Below are 15,172 nucleotides of genomic sequence, written 5' to 3'. Positions count from 1 at the left end.
AAAATTGTGGAAAACTTTAAAAACAATGTTCCTCAACGTCAAATTGCAAAGGCTTTGCAAATCTCATCATCTACAGTGCATAACATCATCAAAAGATTCAGAGAAACTGGAGAAATCTCTGTGCGTAAGGGACAAGGCCGGAGACCTTTATTGGATGCCCGTGGTCTTCGGGCTCTCAGACGACACTGCATCACTCATCGGCATGATTGTGTCAATGACATTACTAAATGGGCCCAGGAATACTTTCAGAAACCACTGTCGGTAAACACAATCCGCCGTGCCATCATCAGATGCAAACTAAAGCTCTATCATGCAAAATGGAAGCCATATGTGAACATGGTCCAGAAGCGCCGTCGTGTCCTGTGGGCCAAGGCTCATTTAAAATGGACTATTTCAAAGTGGAATAGTGTTTTATTGTCAGACGAGTCCAAATTTGACGTTCTTGTTGGAAATCACGGACGCCGTGTCCTCCGGGCTAAAGAGGAGGGAGACCTTCCTGCATGTTATCAGCATTCAGTCTATATAAGGCAAGAATGGGACCAACTTCTGACAGCAAAACTCCAGCAACTCATAGCCTCAATGCCCAGACGTCTTCAAACTGTTTTGAAAAGAAAAGGAGATGCTACACCATGGTAAACATGCCCCGTCCCAACTATTTTGAGACCTGTAGCAGAAATTGAAAAAATTGAAATGAGCTCATTTTGTGCATAAAATTGTAAACTTTCTCAGTTTAAACATTTGCTATGTTATCTATGTTCTATTGTGAATAAAATATTGGCTCATGTGATTTGAAAGTCTTTTAGTTTTCATTTTATTAAAATTTAAAAAACGTCCCAACTTTTCCGGAATTCGGGTTGTATATATATATATTTAAGCATATATACTACAGGTGCTGGTCATATGATTAGAATATCATCTAAAAGTTGATTTATTTCGCTAATTCCATTCAAAAAGTGAAACTTGTGCATTATATTCATTCCTTACACACAGACTGATATATTTCAAATGTTTATTTCTTTTAATTTTGATGATTATAACTGAAACTAAGGAAAATCCTAAATTCAGTATCTCAGAAAATTAGAATATAACTTAAGACCAATAAAAATAAAGGATTTTTGGAAATCTTGGCCAGCTGAAAAGTATGAACATGTACAGCACTCAATACTCAATTGGGGCTCCTTTTGCCTGAATTACTGCAGCAATGCGGCGTGGCAATGGAGTCGATCATTCTGTGACACTCCGGTGTTATGTGTTATGAGAGCCCAGGTTGCCCTGATAGTGGCCTTCAGCTCTTCTGCATTCTTGGGTCTGGCATATTGCATCTTCCTCTTCACAATTCTCCATAGATTTTCTATGGGGTTAAGGTCAATCGAGTTTGCTGGCCAATTAAGAACAGGTATACCATGGTCCTTAAACCACAGACTGTGGAAACTTTACACTGGACCTCAACACAAGGAATGCGACAGCTGAAACCCATGTCTTGCATATGTCTGTGTGTAGTGGTTCTTGAAGAAGCACTGACTCCAGCTGCAGTCCACTCTTTGTGAATCTTCCCCACAGTTTTGAATGGGTTTTGTTTCACAATCCTCTCCAGGGTGCGGTTATCCCTATTGCTTGTACACTTTTTTTCTACCGCATCTTTTCCTTCCCTTCACCTCTCTAATAATGTGCTTGGACTAGAGGTCTTCACAGGTCCAAACATTTGTGCCCGAACCCGAAAGAGACCCGTAATGTACTACACAGAACCGACCCAGACACGTCTAATATTTCAAAATCTGGACCCGGACCCGGACCCGTGTAGATCCGAGAAATGCCTACCCGGTCCCGTATATTATTTGAAAGCTGGACCCGAACCCGCCGTGAAGAGACAAACCCGACTGGACCCGACTGTCACATATTCCACCTTAAATTGCTATTACAAGTCAATAAACCTGTTGCAAAAAATACAGCCTTTTGTCTTACCTAATTTAAGGAGCCGTAGTCTCTCTTCCTTGTACCTGACTGCCTGTGATGCATTACAATCCTCCGACAAGAAAGTTATCCATGTTATTCCTCTCATTATTCCAAGTCCAAGCTTAATCCACTCATTATTTCAGCTTCAAAAGTCCACTTGATGTCAGGGTGACTGATGACAAATGCCACTGTGCACATGTACATTCTGACTCGAGTTAATTTGCATAATAACTTCGACTGTTTGCCCTTTTGAACTATAATAACGCCACTGATGTTATTTATTTGCTATCATCTCTGTGCTCTCTGCTCTGCCTTGAGTCTGAATCTGACCAATAAAACTTTAGATTAAACGGTTAATTTATATTATTATAAAAATGGGAGAAAATGTAAAGGGCCGCTTGGCGGTCGAAGTGTCCCTCACTGGTTGCCATAGAAACATGAAACATGCTGGAGACTGCACATGCGTGCTAGCTGTATCAACCTAAAATATGTTTAACGCAATTTGAGCATCATAGAAAACATTCATGTTACAGTTCACCTCGGATTGTGTTGCTGATTTGAAATATATTAAATATAAGTGTGTCAAGCCTGCAAGCATTATTACCACCCTGACCCGGCTGATCGTTTTTAAAATATAGACTCGAACCCGTACGGATCCCGGGTCGACTGGTCTCGGGTGCACTGTGAAGACCTCTAGCTTGGACACAGAGCTCTGTGAACAGCCAGCCTCTTTTGCAATGACCTTTTGTGTCCTGCCCTCCGTGTGCAAGGTGTCAATGGTCGTCTTTTGGACAACTGTAAAGTCAGCAGTCTTCCTCATGATTGTGTACCCTACAGAGCTAGACTGAAAGATAATTTAAAGGCCTTTGCAGGTGTTTTTTAGCTGTTAATTAGCTGATTAGAGTGTGGCACCAGTCTTCAATATTGAACCTTTTTACAATATTCAAATTTTTGTCACGGTGCAGGGTGCCTTCTCAGCTTCCCCTGCAGTCTGTGTTGTCCTGTCTGTTCTGTAGCTCGGGGTCTGGGGAATCCGCTAATTGTGGCGGGGGTGCGCAGATCAAGAGCTGATTCTTCCCCACATGTCGCTCGTTCCCCCACTTCCTTATATGTCTCTGCCTTTCTGTCTGTCGTCATGAGTAGATTGTTTTGTCTTTGCCCGTGTTTTGTGTGTGGGTCCAAGCTTCACTCTCACCTTCTATTTTCCTGTCAAAGGATCCGTAGTTTGGAGATCCGGCAGCGCGAGTGGTCCGCAGTGTGCCGGCCAGCTCGGAGACCTCTGTGTGCGCCAGAGCATTTCATTATTGTTTTTGTTATTTTGTGTTTTGTGGCGAGAATAAAACTTCTCCTTTTCCTACTCATCATCTGAGTCCTCTGTCTAGATCGCACCTTGACAATTTTCTGAGATACTGAATTTGGGATTTTCCTTAGTTGTCAGTTATAATCATCAGAATTAAAAGAAATAAACATTTGAAATATATCAGTCTCTTTCTAAGGAATGATTATAATTTACAAGTTTCACTTTTTGAATGGAATTAGTGAAATTAATCAACTTTTAGATGATATTCTAATTATATGACCACCACCTGTATATAGATAGATATATAGATGGATGAATGAGCATAAGAGCATAAGAAATACCTTTAATCTTTTTCACAGGAGTTTCTTCTGCTCATCAAGTCTGCATTTACTTGAACAAAAACAGGAAAAAAATGTATCTTGTAAAATATTATTACAATTTAAAATCGTTTAAAACATTTTTCTATATTAATATACATTAAAATGTAAATTCATTTCTGTGATCAAAGCTGAGTTTACTAATATATAAGGCCTCTAACACTAGCTTGCTCTATTCGTTTTCTATTCTATCGGTTTTATTTTTATTTATTATACAATAAAAAAAACTTTGCTACCTTTACTGCATTAAACTAACTGAGACTTATACAGTGGGGCTCGAAAGTTTGGGCACCCCTTGCAGAATCTGTGAAATTATGAGTAATTTTCAAAAAATAAGATAGATCATACTAAATGCATGTTATTTTTTATTTAGTACTGTCCTGAGTAAGATATTGTACATAAAAGATATTAACATTTAAAAATTGCTGAAATTATTAAAATAACCCCCTCAAAAGTTTGGGAACCCTTGGTTCTTAGTACTGTGTGCTGTTACCTGATGATCCACGACTGTCTTTCTGTTTTGTGATGGTTGTGCATGAGTCCCTAGTTTGTTCTGAACAGTTAAACTGAGCAGCGTTCTTCAGAAAAATCTTTTAAGGTCCTGCAGATTCTTCAGTTTTCCAGCATCTTTGCATATTTGAACCCTTTCCAGCAGTGACTTTATGATTTTGAGATGCATCTTATCAGACTGAGGACATTTGAGGGACTCAAACACAACTATTTTAAAAGATTCAAAGATTCACTGATGCTCCAGAAGGAAACAAGATGCATTAAGAGCTGGGGGTGAAAACTTTTGGAATTTGAAGATCAAGGTAAATTGTACTTAATTTGTGTACCGGGAAACATACAAGTATCTTCTGTTGCTTACGAAGGGCAGAACTAAATGGAAAAAAATTATATTTCAACAAAATAAGACAAATTTGGCCATCTTCATCGTGTTCAAAAATTTTCACCCCCCCCCCACCCCCAGCTCTTAATGCATCTTGTTTCCTTCTGGAGCATCAGTGAATGTTTGAATCTTTTTAAATAGTTGTGTTTGAGTCCCTCAAATGTCCTCAGTCTGATAAGATGCATCTCAAAATCATAAAGTCACTGCTGGAAAGGGTTCAAATATGCAAAGATGCTGGAAAACTGAAGAATCTGCAGGACCTTAAAAGATTTTTCTGAAGAACGCTGCTCAGTTTAACTGTTCAGAACAAACTAGGGACTCATGCACAACCATCACAAAACAGAAAGACAGTCGTGGATCATCAGGTAACAGAACACAGTACTAAGAACCAAGGGTTCCCAAACTTTTGAGGGGGTTATTTGAATAATTTCAGCATTTTTTTTTGTCTTGTGGACTAAATGTTAATATCTTTTATGTATAATATCTTACTCAGGACAGCACAAAAAACATTTAGTATGATCTCTATTATTTTTTGAAAATTACTCGCATTTTCACAGATTCTGCAAAGGGTGCCCAAACTTTCAAGCCCCACTGTATATATATACCATTGCTCTTTTGTTGATTTTGACTGCTTCCATTGTCCTCATTTGTAAGTCACTCTTGATAAAAGCATCTGCTAAATGACTAAATGTAAATATATATGGAGTGTTCTGGGTTTTTTAAATACTGTAATATGGTAAAATATAATCTGTCTGACTCTATCTGGAACAGGTTTTCCTGTTGACCATGTGCTGTTTTAGTTATAATTTGAAGGGTAATGGAAACGCAGCTATTATGATGAATTGGTACACATGCTCAGGAGAAAACAACATAAACCAACTGTGCTGCAAAAATAAAAAAAGTGAATCTGTTTAAATAAAATTGTATTTATATCGTTTATAAGTACACATGTAGGTATTTATTTTAATATTATAAAAAATACTGTCATATTAAAAAAAGTGCAATATATTGTTAGAAACACTATAATATAAGTACTGTATAAATAATTTAAGTAATAAGTGGAAACAACAATGCGTTTCACTTTGTAAGGTCCACGCACTCGGCCCAAGGAGGTATCTGGTGCTGGTTTAAGGATTCCTCTGTGTTGGCTCTTTACAGCGCGTAGAGTTATTCATTTTAGGTTAAACTCAAATCTGACTTCATTTTATTATCTGATCTGACTCTGACAACTTAAGTTGAAAGGCAAATTGGTTGTTTGACTGTCTCTAATTATTATTATTCTGAGATTTGAATATTCTATTTATTCTCTCATATTATTATACACTTTCAACCTTTTGAGTCTCACAAATCAGGAATATGATCTCTTAATCACAAACTTGTCAGTCTGTGGTCATTAGACAGAGGCAATTGACTGATACTTTTAGACACATTGTAAAAAAAAAAGACTGTTTTTGCCACACCGCCCCATAGCATGATGGATCCTCCACCAAATTTTAAAGTATGGAGCGCTTTTGGTTGCGACCAAATAACTCTAACAATCTTAGTTTCATTTGTCCACAGCACATTCCAAAATAATTCTGGCTTGTCCAGATGAGCCTTTGCAAACCAGCAGCAAGATGTTCTTGGAGCTCTTTGGAGGTGGCTGGAGGTTTGTCTGTGACCAGTCTAACCATTCTTCGCCTTTGCCTTTTAGATATTTTTCTCAGCCAGCCACATCTTTCTTATACAAGGACTATGTAGACAGAGACCTTAAACCTTTGTGATAACTTTCTTTTTATCCTTCTCTTAATTTATATTGATGGATTATCATAGTTTAAGTCTTTATGGAGTTCTTTTGAGGTTCCCATGTTGCTACTTTCCAGTAGAGAAGCACAACTAGCAATTAGCTACCTTGAATACCCCTTTTCATGATTGGTTGCACCTGTGTTTTCAGTCTGATGTTCACTGAGCCATTCAAATCAATTTTGAGTTGCAATCAATCAGCATTAAGTGACTACAGGTATTCAAATCACCACAATTTAATGGGTGGCCAAACTTTTGCACTCTATATTTTGTACGTTTGATTTTATTTCGTAAACCTCAAAACTGCTACATTTATGATTTTTTTGTCTGAAAAACATCACATTGTCCAGCTTTCTCTAAAAATTGACTGGCATATCACTAAAAGAAAAACTTAAAGAGACAGAGCAAATTATTATTCAGCCTCAGAGTGGATCCCAAACTTGTGCATAAATCTTATCTTAAATCATGAATATAGATATGAATTCGAAATCTTAATTTGCATGTCCGATGATGAACGAAGGTCTTACAGGTTTGGAACGACATGAGGGTCAGTAATTAATGACATAATTTTCATTTTCAGCTATCCCTTATTGGTGTGTGGCCAGCCTAACAACGTGTCCTAACTACACATGAGGCAGCAAGATTCCTGTGACAAACAATTTGAGGGTCCACTAGACAATACAACACAATAGAATCAATCAAATTTTACAGCCAATCAAAAGTGTTTGTGGGCGGGCTTTCTTTGGAATTGTACTGCACTCGCAACGAAATGGGTAAGTTTAAGATTAATTCATAAATATTACACCTTTTTTAACATTAAATGCATATTATGAGTGACTGATATATTTGCTATGGAATATTCTCGCTGGTTCGTAGTGAGTTACAGTTTTAACGTACATCTTTGTTTTTATTTATTTTCAGAGCTGAGGTAAGCTATCTATTGTTCTTTTCAGTATGGCTGTAAAGGTCACACAAAATGATATTCATCACTGTCAAAATTTGTATTAGGGCTGCACAATTGTATTCGCGATTAGAAATCTGATTAAATGTGCAGTCCTAGTTTGTATGTTGTTGTTCCAGCTGCTACTATGTAGGAATAGAAAACGTTTCTAAAATAGAAATTTTGCGTGTTGCTGGTGTGTCTAGTTAGGACAAAACAAGGTATCATGGTAAAGATACCTTTTATTGCAAGTCACAGTAAATGTCCAGGAGGGGGGAAAAACAACTAAACTATTAGAAACACTGTAATATAAGTACTATATTATTAACATCTGAATTTAAGTTATAAGTGGGAAAAACAATCTGTGTGTTTGTTCGACTTATATAGTCAAATAATTAATTTGGCACACTAGATATGTTTCACAGTCTCATTTTCAGCACAGTTATTTTCAGTGCACAACTAGACAATATGTCTTTATATTTATTCAAAAAGACTCTGAATACTGTTTGAATGGTTTGCTTTTATTGTATATAGTTTTTCCAGCACTTCTGACATTGGCATTAAACAGGACTTTTATTTTGGCGGGGTAATGTGACATCACAAGGCTGGGTCACGCTGCTGCAGATGTGATTCGGCTGAGGAAAGGTTTGTTTTTCCCTTTCAAAGGTTTTGTCTCAACGCTGCACGTATGGGCTATCTTCAAATTATGTGAAACAGGTAAATTAATGTTTAATGTAAGATTGCAGTGCTTCATCTAATGTCACTGTGCATTATTTCTGAAAGCGCATCTTAGTAATAGAAAAGCTTCATCTCATTTCTCTTTTATCATGAAATACTTCATAGTAAACACTAGTAGTTGAATATTAAATACATATGGCATTTTTTTTTTTTTTTTGGGCTAATCAGTTGAAGGCCGTTAACTCAGACAAAGATGACTGAATGCACTGACTACTGAACAAAGGAGTTAATTTGAGATGCACCAAGAGATTCAGTTTGGAATTTTTTTTTTTCTTTACTTTTTTTTTCTTAATTTTCATCATGACAGTACAAAAACTGGTGAAGCAGCTGCGATCCACGTGACACAATTATAGAGATGGCGTTCATTAAAGAGGAGAGTGAAGACTTCAGGATTGAAGAAGTATTCAGTCTGAAACAAGAAGAGACTGGGGAACAAAAAGGTTGGTTTTCATTCTCATTGGATCCTTATTAAAATGTCAGTCTGATCAACCCAACCAAAGCTTGGATCCATTTTAATGTGGGTGTGGAAGAATGTAATGTAATTTAATTTAATAAGAATTTTTTTTGTGTGTGTGTTATTGTCTCTGTGTACTGGAAGCTTATGTCACTAAAACAAAACAAAATCCTTGTATGCGCAAGCATACTTGGCAATAAAGCTCTTTCTGATTCTGATATCCAAACTTGTGGTTTGCTTTTAATCTTTTACTGAATATTGAGCAATGAGCATCTTTCTCACATGCTTCGCCACACTCGATGGCCCTTATTCATGAAACTTGTGTAAATATATCAGCAAATTCTGAGTAATTTGAATGTAATACAGACCTTCCCGAAAACTCTCTTCTGGATTTACAAACGCTTTGTAAATGTCAGATTTGATAGTTAACGTGTATGTTAATCAATTCCAATCATTGTAAGTAGAGCGCATGTGCCCAATAATCCCCAGCTATGTATTACAGCTATGAAATTGCGTGTCCAGGTCAGTATTAAAAACAAATTAACAAAGTGGAAACATGAATAAATAAGATTCAAATTAAGTGAGCTCTGACATTAGTTTTCAGTCCCATAAATGTAAAAATTATGTGTAAAATAACTGCTTCGTGTTCACTGTTTAATTTAATCATAGATATTATTTTACTAAAGTTGTTTTGTAGTTTGATTAACTTTAAAGACACCGACAGTAGCAGGTTTTTACAGGCTGCTGTTTCACCCCTACAAACAAGTGAACAATGCAATTATCTAGGAAGAGATTTTTTTTTCCACTATTCAAGATAGCTAGGGTAGTGAGACATTTTGATAGCCCGACTGGAAAACACAATGGCTTGGAGGTTAGGCCTGGGTGATAAATCGGTATTGGTATTAATAGACGTTACACCTTCATTGATAATGATAGAAAAAATGTTTTGTATTTTTGATCAAATAAATGCAGACTTGATGAGCAGAAGAAACTTCTTTCAAAAACATTAAAAATAGTAATGTTTCCAAACTTTTGGTCTGTACTGTGTGTATATATATATATATATATATATATATATATATATACACACTGTGTGTATGTGTGTGTGTATATATCCAAGTGCCATCATAATGACCAATATAGTAGGCCTAACTATTCAGCTAACGTTACTGCTCTGCACAGTAAAAAAAAAACGACTCCGTTTTATTCCTTATAAGAATATTTATTATTATCAGCTACTTTAACATTGTAAATGCACAGTTTGAACATTAACACAGCAATGTGCTTACAAGTAAAAAAAAATAACAATTTTATTACAAAAACTACTGGTACTGGTTTCTACTGGTTTCGAACTGAACTACTGGTTTCGTCTGGTCAGAGGAGAACTGGCCCCCCAACTGAGCCTGGTTTCTCCCAAGGTTTTTTTCTCCATTCTGTCACCGATGGAGTTTCGGTTCCTTGCCGCTGTCGCCTCTGGCTTGCTTAGTTGAGGTCACTTCATCTACAGCGATATCGTTGACTTGATTGCAAATAAATGCACAGACACTATTTAACTGAACAGAGATGACATAACTGAATCAAATGATGAACTGCCTTTAACTATCATTTTTGCATTATTGACACTGTTTTCCTAATGAATGTTGTTCAGTTGCTTTGACGTAATGTATTTTGTTTAAAGCGCTATATAAATAAAGGTGACATTGACATTGACACAAACGAACACGAACGGCTTGCCGTCTATCCTACAGCATAGCTCTTCTGCCGTCCGTCAAGGCATTCAGACTTCGCGCGTCGTCACATGCGAACGAGACCGGACAGTGGTGGTGTGAGTGCCTTATGTGTTGGATGATGGGAGTGCTGATGAGAGGCAGGTGTGTGTGATCAGTACTCAGTTGAAGGGATTGCGCTGTGATTGGGTGGTGTTGGAGCCTGGCGTGTCTGTGACAGTATGATGCACATTGAAGACAATATTCAGAAGCTGAAAAAAGAGGGTCAAATGTTGGTTTACAAACAAAATATTACTAAAATACCAGCATGCTTCAATATAAATAGTGAAGCCGTAAATAATAATATACATAGTCAAATCAGTAATAATTTCAGTCATAGGTCAAAAGCACTAACCTTATAACTAAACAGTTTTATTTATTTAGAATGTTGGTGATTTTGATCTGACTTACTGTTTGATTTCACCTGCTAAGTTATTGTAGGTTGTCTATTGTTACGATTCCCTCAGCGTCTAGGGGTAAAAAGGGGAGGTAACAAAAAGATAAAAAGGGGTGAAGAGGCAACAAAAGGCGAGAACACCCTTCTATCCTCTGTCCCAGAGTGAAGAGGACACCCGTTGAGAGAGAGAGAGAGATGGATGGATGGAAAAAGAAAATTTATTTACAAGACAAAAGAATACAATATAAAAGGGGAGTGAAGGCTCAGGGGAGGGCAAGGCCTAAAATAACTAACAAAATAGTCCACTAACTAATTTAAGAAAGAGCTCCAACTAACCTTAAAAGAAAAGAAAGAGCCACAATACCGTTTGGTCAATCACAACCTGGAACAATATCCATTAAAAGTCCATGCAGAAACAAATTAGCTACTGCTAAACACAACTATAATCTCTGCACGAAAAGCTAGCACAAGATTCAGTCTGGAGCAGGGGAGAAGTGTTTATTCAGGCAGAGTCTGAACTGCCCTTATATCCTCTTGGTCTTCAGTCAGCTCATTTTTCTGAGACTATGTCTAATTGTTGTCTGCAAAAGGTTGTACAGGTTATTTACATCGCACCAATAGAGGCAGTAAAAAAATATTATAGAAAATGCTGTGTGCTAGTGACAATGTCAGTATATTAACTATCTTTCTGATAAATCATGTCGAAGTTAATAAGAGGCTGGTTTTGAGTTTAGGAGCCTGATGGCCTAAGAGAAGAAACTCCAGAGTCTCTCTGTTTTTTGTCATAAGACTACGGAAGCGCTTACCAGATGGCAGCAACGTGAAAAGAAGGTTACTGAGGTGGATAGAGTCCTTGATGATTTTAACAGCTCTGCTTTTGCAGCGTTTGAGGTAGATGGCCTGCAGAGATGGGAGAGCAGACCCAGAAATTTGCTCAGCTAAGCGCAGAACTCTGCAGGGTTTTGGAGTCTTGACTGGAGATGTTCCCATACCACACTGAGATACACTGAGTCAATACAATTTCTATGGCCCCTGAATAGAACGTTTTCAGGATTGCTGGTGTGACCCTGAATATTGCAGACGGTACAGTCTTTGCCTGGCTTAATTAACCTGAGTTTGAATGTGTGTAGTCCAACTCAGGTCCCCTGAGATGTTAAGACCAAGGTACTTGAAGCTGCTCAACCTCTCCACAGGGGTCTCGCTGATCATAAGAGGAGTATAGGACTTCTGAAATGAGTATAAGACCAAATCTGAAATATCCTAAAATGGCTGTTTCCAGCAATCTACCTCGAAATATAAACATTCTAGAAACATTTTTTTCTAATTTGTTTGGAGGTTACCCCAACAGCAAATGTTTGATTATATCCTTAATATACAGCTGTTCTCATGTCCAATTTGATTTTCTTTTATGTTTGCATGTTTTACTATCTGTCATGATTATTCTGCTAATGAAAAGGCTGTTTATATGCATATTACAAACATTTTATTAGGCACTTAGTCACAGAAAATTCCACTTGAAGTGGTGAAATTACGTAGTCCGTGACGGACAAATTGTCTATGTGGTAATACAGTACATCAGGCAGGACATCCATATGCTCACCCAACATTCATCGATTTCAAATATGGCTTATCATCTGAGATATGTATGTAGTAGCAACTTTACATGGCAGCTCAATCTAATATTAGCCTAGAAAAAAGTGTGCATGTTTGTGTGGAGTGTGGAAGCTGAACGCTACTGCAGGACAGATAGAGGCGCCAGTGTGATCATTTGCTCTTAAAATACTGTATCATTTTTGGTCATACAGATAAGAGTAATGCATCTTTTGTATCTGTAAAGACTTTACGTTTATTTTTTTGCACTCAAAATAATAACGAAACACTACAATTTTGTAAAATAAAGCAAACAGGATGTGCTTTCTGTCGTCTCGGACTCTGTGAACTTGGGCATGTCACTTAAAAACTTTGTGTATAATTGCCTTATTACAGACATGAAAAATATATCTATAGAGAGTGAAACTTTTAAATTAACCAATTTAAACAGAAAACAAATATCCTCACATTATGTAATTCATATGAAACATGCATACAAGTGATGTGGAGATGAGTCACTGTCACAGACTTTATCTTAAACCGAAAACAGAAAGCACTAGTGTAACAATAAATTACAACATTAATGCAGTGTACTTGCTGTTTTTCCCCAACAAATTCAGAATTATTATATATTTTGCCGGTGCGTTGTGGCAAGCCTTTGATTTATATGGTTTATTAATAAAAGTGCGACTAATAGACGACTAATGCTTAAAATGAACGACTTACAGTCGACCAGAAAAATCTTTAGCCGAGGGCAAGCCCCAATGCATACTGACTGAATGTTAATGAGAAGCATACATATGAGGCTGAAAATTAGCTGAATATATAGTCTACTTGTTTAATTAGTGACACTTAGCCTGCATTTTAAAAACCTTTATTTGAATGCGGCAATTAACATTTTTATTTCAAAACCTTTATTTGAATATGGCAATATAATATTGTGATCTACAATATTTCTATGAATAAATCTCTGATACAGACTAGTATGATGATATCATCCATAGCAATGAGGTTAACCCCGCCCCTTTACTCTTGACTCAGCAGCATTGTGAATAGTTTTTAAGAAAAAACTCTTCGCTAAACACTATTAATGCTATTTAGGAGAACTCTTAGTGGTAAGATAAAATGTTTTGTGAATACGGGCCCTGATCTTGAGAATGTGCCAGAGACATTGCTAGTGGAACGTGTTTATCCTTCGGATAGTGTTCGCCGTTAACTTCCATGCTGACAAAGATACTAAACTGCTTTTGTATGTTTTTTTTGTTTGGTTTTTTTTAGACCTGACTGAAGAGAGTCAAGAGCTGAAAAATATGGAAGAGAAAGAGCAGAAAGAGAAAGATCATGATTTAAAAGCTGGAGAAAAGATGGAATCTATGAATTTTACCTGCAATCACTGTGTAAAGAGTTTCAATCGTGAACGAAACCTTAAGGTCCACATGAGAGTTCACACTGGAGAGAAGCCTTACACCTGTCAACAGTGTGGAAAGAGTTTCGCTCAAAAAGGAAGCCTTGCAGTCCACATGAGAATTCACACTGGAGAAAAGCCTTATATTTGCACTCAGTGTGAACAGAGTTTTACACATAAAAGCAATCTTAATTTGCACATGAGAATTCACAGTGGAGAGAACTTGTTCACCTGCCAACAGTGTGGGAAGAATTTCATTCAAAAACATAACCTGGCAGTCCACATGAAGATTCACACTGGAGAGAGACATTTTATCTGTAAACAGTGTGGAAAGAGTTTTACTCAAAAAGGAAACCTTGAAGTCCACATGAGAAGTCACACTGGAGAAAAGCCTTATATTTGCTCACAGTGTGGACAGAGTTTTATACAAATAAGCAACCTCAAATCCCACATGAGAATTCACAGTAGAGAAAGGTTGTACACCTGCCAACAGTGTGGAAAGAATTTCAATCAAAAACAAAACCTTAAAGTCCACATGAGGATTCACACTGGAGAGAAACATTTTATCTGTATACAGTGTGGAAAGAGTTTCACTCAAAAAGGAAACCTTGAAATCCACATGAGAAGTCACACTGGAGAAAAGCCTTATACTTGCTCTTGTTGTGAAAAGAGTTTCACACATAAAAGCAACCTTAAATCCCACATGAGGATTCACACTGGAGAGAGACATTTTATCTGTAAACAGTGTGGAAAGAGTTTCACGCAAAAAGGAAACCTTGAAGTCCACATGAGGATTCACACTCGAGAGGCATTTTATCTGTAAACAGTGTGGAAAGAGTTTCACTCAAAAAGGAAACCTTAAATTCACATGAGAATTCACACCGGAGAGAGGCCTTACATCGTGTGAACACCGGAAGCAACAATCTAAACAGTCTAAAGTCTGTCGATGCTGGATACGACAAAGCAACCATTGCAAATCACTTGAATGTTGTGCCACTATGTCATAATCAGAATGAGGGAGTACTTTCCGGGATTTGCATCATGGTGCATTCAGTGTAGACAGCATCATGATTTTGTCGCACTAAATATTACAGATACACAACTATGCTGTAAATATCGCATGACCATTCACACCAGAGAGAAACGTTTCATATGTGGTCAATGTGTAAGGCAGAGATGTTCACAAGTCTTCAACTTGGAGTCCGAGTCAAGTCTGAAGTCTTTCAAATTAAATAGTTAGAAGACTTTTAATAAAGAAAAAAACTGCACACATCAGCTGTTGAATAAAAAAAGGAGATGCCTGAAAATCTAATTGTAATGAATTTAATCATTACTAATGAAATCAACACATCTACAAGAAAAATACAAAAACTTCAGGTAAGAATAATCAGCTTTATTATATGGCTTTTTAAATCACTGTTGTCATTATAGTAGTTACTTAATACAGGTTTTGTGGAAGAATATAAAAATAATACAAAAAAAAACTGCAGCTCGTAGAGAGATTTAAGACTGGTGGAGGACCTGCAAATAAAGACTGTGGCAAGATTTACTGACAGGAATAATGGAGATCCAGCCACCTTC

At 37.0% G+C, this 15,172-nt stretch overlaps 1 pseudogene; it reads left to right on the top strand.

The window, feature by feature from the left end:
- Nucleotides 1-6,985: 6,985 nt before the first annotated feature.
- LOC132139911 (gastrula zinc finger protein XlCGF57.1-like) lies at nucleotides 6,986-15,149 on the top strand (annotated as a pseudogene).
- The last annotated feature ends 23 nt before the right edge of the window (nucleotides 15,150-15,172 follow it).

This window comes from Carassius carassius, chromosome 1 (genome assembly GCF_963082965.1).
Source record: "Carassius carassius chromosome 1, fCarCar2.1, whole genome shotgun sequence".
In the NCBI taxonomy this organism is placed as follows: domain Eukaryota; kingdom Metazoa; phylum Chordata; class Actinopteri; order Cypriniformes; family Cyprinidae; genus Carassius; species Carassius carassius.
The sequence above is the reverse complement of the archived record's forward strand: the minus strand, read 5'-3'. Positions and strand labels throughout refer to the sequence as shown.